Raw genomic sequence first — 7272 nt, forward strand, 5'->3', positions numbered from 1 at the left:
GGCTCTTAACCCAATATGACTGTAGTATCCTCATAAGAGAAGAGGGACAGAAACACACAGGGAAAATGCCACGTGACGACAGAGGCAGAGGCCGGAGTTATGTGGTTGCAGGCCACGGAAGTCCAAGGCTCGTCAGTCACCACCAGAAATTGAAAGAGGCAGGGAAGGTTCTCCCCTAGGGCCTTCAGAAGTAGCATGGTCATGCCAGCCTTTGATTTTGGACTTCAAACCTTCAGAACTGTGAGAGAATAAATGTGTGTGTGTTAAGCCACCCAGTTTGTGGAATTTTGTTACGGCAGCCTGATATGGTTTGGATTTATATCCCTGCCCAAATCTCATGTTGAATTGTAATCCCCAGTATTGGAAGAGGGGCCTGGAGGGAGGTGATTGGATCATGGCGACAGATTTCTTCCTTGCTGTTCTCGTGGTAGTGAGTTCTTATGAAATCTGGCTGTTTAAAAGTGTGTAGCACCTCCCCCTGCTCTCTCTTCCTCCTCCCCCGGCCATGTAAGACAAGCCTGCTTCCCCTTTGCCTTCCTCCATGATAGAAAGTTTCCTGAGGCCTCCCCAGCCATGTTTCCTGTACAGTTTGCAGAATTGTGAGTCCATTAAGCCTCTTTTCTTTATAACTTAACCAGTCTCAGGTAGTTCTTTATAGCAATTAATCCATTCTCATGAATAGATTAATACATAGCCCTAGGAAACTCATACAATGGGCATTTGGGTTGCTTCCACTACAGACTCAGTTTTAATATTATGTCTGCATTATATGTGAAATAATGCTTTTGGCTCAGTCAAGCACATCGTCTCAGTTAATTCACACAACAAACTTGTGAGGCAGGTTTAATTCTCTCCAGTTTCTCAATTAAAAAAACTAAGGCCTTGGCTGGGCACCGTGGCTCATGCCTGTAATCTCAGCACTTTGGGAGGCTGAGGTGGGCAGATCACTTGAGGTCAGGCGTTTGAGATCAGCTGGCCACCATGGTGAAATCCTGTATTTAAAAAAAAAAAAAAAAAAAAAAATTGCTAAGGCAAAGAGAAGATATTAAAGGGCCAAGCCAGGATTTAAATCCAGGTCTTCTGATTCTAGGTTTACTCAGAATGCCAAGAAGGTAACTTACAGCGGGAGAGACAAATGGGTAAGAGAGTATATCTTTCCCTGAGAAAGATATCATAGCAATGACAATAGCTAGCATTTATTGAATATTTACTAAGTGCTGGGCACTGTGCTAAATACCTTTTTCACATGTGGCAAACACTGCTAGTTGCCTACATATCTTCCTCTTCTTCCTAAGAAAAACCCAAGCTACCCAAGGTTTCAATGATACCAGCTGAAAATTACATTTCCCAGCGTTTATTGCAACCAGGGCTGATCAAGTGTCATAGTTTTAGGCAATGTAATTTCTGTGGAAGTTGCAGTGGCAGAGATAGTTAGCAGTACCCCCCAAAGATTCACGTTCCCTTTCCATGGCATAGAGATGTTGCTGGGAAGAATTGCCCATTCGGGGGCTATATTTTCTGGCTCCCTTTGAATCTATGTGGACCCATGTGACTGAAGTCTGGCCAATAAGATGTGGGCAAAAGTATACCTTGATTCTAGACTTGATCCATAAACCTTCCTACACAATTCCCCACGCTCCCTCTCTCCCCTCATCTGCTGGCAGCACATTCATGCCTATTATGACCCTGGAAGCCACATCTAAATTGGTCCCTGCAGGACCACACTGAACACAGCTGCATCCCATCCTCTCTCCATAACTCCCGCTCCCTGCTATCAATTGGCCTTGGCAAGAGTGAGAAATAAACTTCTGTTGTGTTAATCCACTGATGAATAGGGCTTGTTTGTTACAGCACTTAGCCTACCCTGCCTTAAACATCTGGGAAAGCTTTTGCTTTCTTGATTCAGTCATCACCCCTCCTTCCTTTTCCCTGCCAGAAGTACGGACATGATGGCTAAGGCTGCAGCAGCTATGTTGGGATCATGAGAGAAAGGTCATGGAACCGCAAAGACCTCAGCTCTGAAATCTTTGAGCCCCTTCACCGAGGCCAGTGACCACCTACCTCTGGGCTTGTCAGAAAAAATCATCTCCTGATCTGAGGAAGCCACTATTTAGTCAGAGATTCTGTTGCTCACAATCAAACACAATTCCTAACAGATAGACTCCGTTGTTCACCTGACTCCTCACAGGCAAGCACTATTCACATTCCTAATTTAACTAGGAATGTTAATTTCTAAATTTAATTTACTAAATTTAATTTCTAAGAAATTATTTTGTTGAAGATCACATAGCTAAGTAAGAGACAGAAACAAGGGTATATTTGTTCTCATGCTACTAATAAAGATATACCCAAGACTGGGTAATTTATAAAGAAAAAGAGGTTTAATGGACTCACAGTTCCACACAGCTGAGGAGGCCTCACAATCATGGTGGAAGGTGAAAGAGGAGCAAAGGCACGTCTTACATGGCAGCAGGCGAGAGAATGTGCAGGGGAACTGCCCTTTATAAAACCATCAGATCTTGTGAGACTTATTCACCATCATGAGAACAGCATGGGAAAATCCCACCTCCATGATTCAATTACCTCTCACCGAGTCCCTCCCGTAATACATGGGGAGCTACAATTCAAGGTGAGATTTGGGTAGGGACACAGCCAAACCATATCACAGGGCTCTAACCATTAGGCTGCAAATATTAACCAATGTACCATATTGATTTTTTCTATTTTTTTCCTAAAACTGCCTATTGTTCTATCTTGCATGGCATTATTACATAAGATCTTGAAATCAGAAACCCAAATTCAGCCACTTATTCTTTAATTCAAATATATTTATGCGTATATTTTCATAGATTCAAGCAGCGATGTTGGAAGATAATGCTTCATACAGCTGAGCATAAGGATGGAGAAACCATCTGCAACCTTAAATCAGAAATAGATCACCATTTGAACTTGCCATATTAGCAATGAAGTAAGATTGATCGCATTACAAAAGAATCTCTTGGTGGCTGAGTCATTTGATTTGCCCAAGGACTAAAAGGCAACAATTTAAAAGAATTCAAACTTTCATACTTATTATATACTTATTCTTTTCTTTCTTTTCTTGAAACAGGGTCTCCATTTGTTGTCCAGGCTGGAACGCAGTGGTACGATCATGGCTTGCTGCAGCCTCAACCTCCCAGGCTCAAGTGATCCTTCCACTGCAGCCTCCTGAGTAGCTGGGACTATAGGCGCATGTTACCACACCCAGCTAATTAAACAAATTTTTTTTTGGTAGACACGGGGTCTCCCTATGTTGACCAGGCTGGTTTTGAACTCCTGGGCTCAAGTGATCTACCTGCCCCTGCTTCCCAAAGTGCTGGTATTACAGATGTGAGCTTCTGTGCCCTATTCTTTTCTTAATCCAATTCTTCTCTTAGAAATAATGTATCACACTTTGATGCTTTAAAATATACTATTTCTTTATTTAATTCTCTTCTTTCAGTGGCATAAAAGTACTTATCATCTTTGCTTCTTTTCTCTCATAGGATTCCAGTTCTACATCTGCTGTCCTCCAGGAATTAAATAATCAGCTCATAAGCCTGGGATTCCCTGGATGTAAACTGACTATAGGGGACAAACAGTAAAGACACCCAGGAAGAGGCTAAGCATGATGGCTCACGCCTGGAATCCCAGCACTTTGGCAGGCTGATGTGGACAGGTCACTTGAGGTTAGGAGATCAAGACCAGCCTGGCCAACATGGTGAAACCCCATCTCTACTAAAAATACAAAAATTAGCTGGGCTTGGTGGTGCCTGCCTGTAATCCCACCTACTCGGGAGGCTGAGGCAGGAAAATTGCTTGAACCTGGGAAGCAGAGGTTACAGTGAACCGAGATCATGCCACTGCACTCCAGCTTGGGTGACAGAGAATGTGTCCCCCAAAAAAAGACACCCAGGAGGGTGTGAGGATTAACATGCCCCAGTAAACAACTTGACTCCTCTAGTGGGCATATTTTGGGGTATCTATCTAGCCAAAAAGCCAGTGATTACCCCTGTCACCAGGAATTCTCTCTCTAAACTCTCTCACCCCTGCCCCCAGTTTTTAAAGTGATACCCCTTGGAGGATGTTAGTACGCTGATTCCCACACCTCATTGGCTACAGAAAATTGCCTGGGTTCAGCATCTAACCCAAGGGCAACTAAAATCTCTTTTCCAGGAAATTTGGAAGTTTAATTCTGTGACATTCAAGGTCCATCTGGGTTTTAGGACAGCAGAGATGTAAAAGCTCAGAAATAGTGGCAGGTGTGCTGAAAGCTGAAATGCAGAGAGAAGAATTAGTTGTGTAGAGAAAAGCAGGATAAAGAGAAAGAGAGAGAGAGAGGAAATATGAGAATTCCCCAGCTTCCCAATCATATAAGTTTGATTTTAATCCCTTTCTAAGTCTCCACTGTGTAAGTTCCATAAGGCAGGCCAGTAGCCTTACAATGAATTCTTGCTTTGGTTAAGTTTGCTTAAGTTGGTTTCTGTATTTGTAACCAGGGCCCTAACTGACACACATTACAAGAATAGCTCGAGTGATAAATGTGTCAACAATAGCTAATGGACCTAGTAGAACTGTTAAGTAAAAGCTGATGACCAGGCACGGTGGCTCATGCCTGTAATCCCAGCACTTTGGGAGGCTGAGGCGGGTAGATCACGAGGTCAGGGGATCAAGGCCAGCCTGGCCAAGATGGTGAAACCCCATCTCTACTAAAAATATAAAAATTAGCTGGGCATGGTGGCGGGTGCCTGTAATCGCAGCTACTCAGGAGGCTGAGGCAGAGAATTGCTTGAACCCAGGAGGCAGAGACTGCAGTGAGCTGAGATCGTGCCACTGCATTCTAGCCTGGGCAACAGAGTGAGACTGTGTCTCAAAAAAACAAAACAAAACAAAAAAACAAAAACACAAAAACACAAAAATTAGCCGGCTGTGGTGGTGTGTGCCTGTAGTCCAAGCGGCTCAGGCGGCTGAGCCAGGAGAATGGCTTGAACCTGGGAGGCAGAGGTTGCAGTGAGCTGAGATTGCGCCACTGCACTCCAGACTGGGCAACAGAGTGAGACTCCATCTCATAAATAAGCAGCTATTGTAAAGTTTCCAGCAGGAAAGTGGTCTATGAACCACCATCTAGAAAGATGGGCTGCTGGGTGTGGAATGGGGCAAGAGCAGGAGAGAGAGAGAGAGGCTGATAGATTCGGGAGACAACTGCAGTACCAAGGTGGGAGGCATTAATAGCTTGGATCAGGCAGGTGGCCATGGGGGTGGTGAGAAGCGGGTGAATGTTAGATATGCTTGAGAGAGAGAGAGAGAGAGCGAGAGAGCGCTTATTGACTGCGAGAGGAAGGGAATCAGATGGGAGGGATGAGGGAAAGGAAAGAATCAAAGAGGAATCCAAGTGACTGGCTTAACAAGAGGGTAGATTTGGGGACCATCTCCTGAAATGGAGAATACTGGACAAAGACCAGTATGGTTAATTGGGATATTGGGAGTTTCTTTGTAGGCCCCCATTTTGGTAATTCCCCGCTGCTGTAGGTTGAGGAGAGAAAGACAGAAGCCTAATTTACTCAAACAGGCAGTGATATATGTATTAGAGAAGCCAGTCCATCGGGGGCAGTCTGAACTGGGCTGGGAATGTTTGGTCTCCACAAGACAGTATGGGCTGAAAATTACATATGTGTCTCCCTGGGCAGAGAGGGAGGGGGAAGGGAGGCTGAGTATGAAAAAGTGAGTTTGAGGCTTGCTGAAGATTTGTCATGGGTTCATCATCTCTGATCAAAGGAGAACAAATTCTACTTAAAAGGCAGGCAATTAGAAAATTAATTGACTTAACTGCAATGTACATACCCCGTACACAATATATTGGTCTCAAAAGTTGTCTGTGGTTGTGATTTTCATAAAGCAGTGGCTCTAATCCTGGCTGTACATTAGAATCTCTTTTTTTAAAAGACAAAGTCTCATTCTGTCACCCAAGCTGGAGAGCAGTGGTATGATCTCAGCTCACTGCAACCTCCGCTTCCTGGGTTCAAGCAATTGTCCTGGCTCAGCCTCCCAAGTAGCTGGGTCTACAGGCATATGCCACCACATCCAGTTAATTTTTATATTTTTATTAGAGATGGGTTTTCACTATGTTAGCCAGGCTGATCTTGAACTCTTGACCTCAGGTGATCCACCCACCTTCGCCTCCCAAAGTGCTGGCATTACAGGTGTGAGCCACCATGCCCGGCAGTAATCTCTTGAGGGCATTTATAAAACACCACTGCCCAGAATTTACCCCCAGCCAGTGAATTGAAATCTTTGGGAGTAGGGTTCAGTTACCAGTATTTTTCTTCCAAAGCTCTCCTCAGATTATTCCGACGTATAACTATGGTGTGTGAAAACCATTGGTAAAAAGCAATTTAAACATAGCTCATGTCATTTGAAAATGGCCATTTTGGTAAGCTGTTGCCCTTCAAGTAATAATTTTAAATGAAGCAATACCTTGAACCATGAAAAAACAATTTGTCTTGATTTTCTGAGTGCTTTTTCATACCACAATGTATTAAATGTGTCCATCATTCAATGGCAGTTTTTCACAAGGAAATCTTAAAACAAAACCCACCAGCCAATTCATGTCCAAACTACTCGGTGGACGACCTAATGTATTACTTTTCAGCAGATCGATTCTACCAGAGATGGAACCATCACTGTGAAAAATGTCCTTGCTTTCCTTACTGGTGTCGAATGGCAGCTCCTGGTCTGTCTCAGTTTGGAACACTCTGTGGCTTGCAAAGCCAGCTGTTTTCACGGTTGACTGTTTCACACAGCTTGGTCAGAACCACATTAATGGGAACCCTGCCACTGCTGAACTATGAAATTTCCTGATTAAGGAAATGAGAGGAAATAAGACATTAACTAGCACCTACACAGGGCACACAAACTTGGGGAGTTTTTTTTTTTTTTCATTCTTCGGGAGAATTAAAAGCAGAAGATGCTGCTGTTACAATTCCCTGAAACAAGATGACAGGACCAAGGACGAACATTTAACAGCTGTTTTGGAACTGATTCTGGGAATAAACAAAAAGCTGCCTATGCTTTTGCCACAGTTAAAAAGCACACTCTGTGATTCATACACAGTCTATAGCATGTGAATGGAGCCAAAGGAATGATACCAAGAAAAGACAATGACAAAAAGGGAGGTTTAATCATCATGATGGTTGCAATTATAATTAAATGTTAACTTGAGAAGAGGATTGCTTCACTCTGCTAAGGACGCCAAGG

Source organism: Pongo abelii, chromosome X (assembly GCF_028885655.2).
Source record: "Pongo abelii isolate AG06213 chromosome X, NHGRI_mPonAbe1-v2.0_pri, whole genome shotgun sequence".
NCBI lineage: Eukaryota > Metazoa > Chordata > Mammalia > Primates > Hominidae > Pongo > Pongo abelii.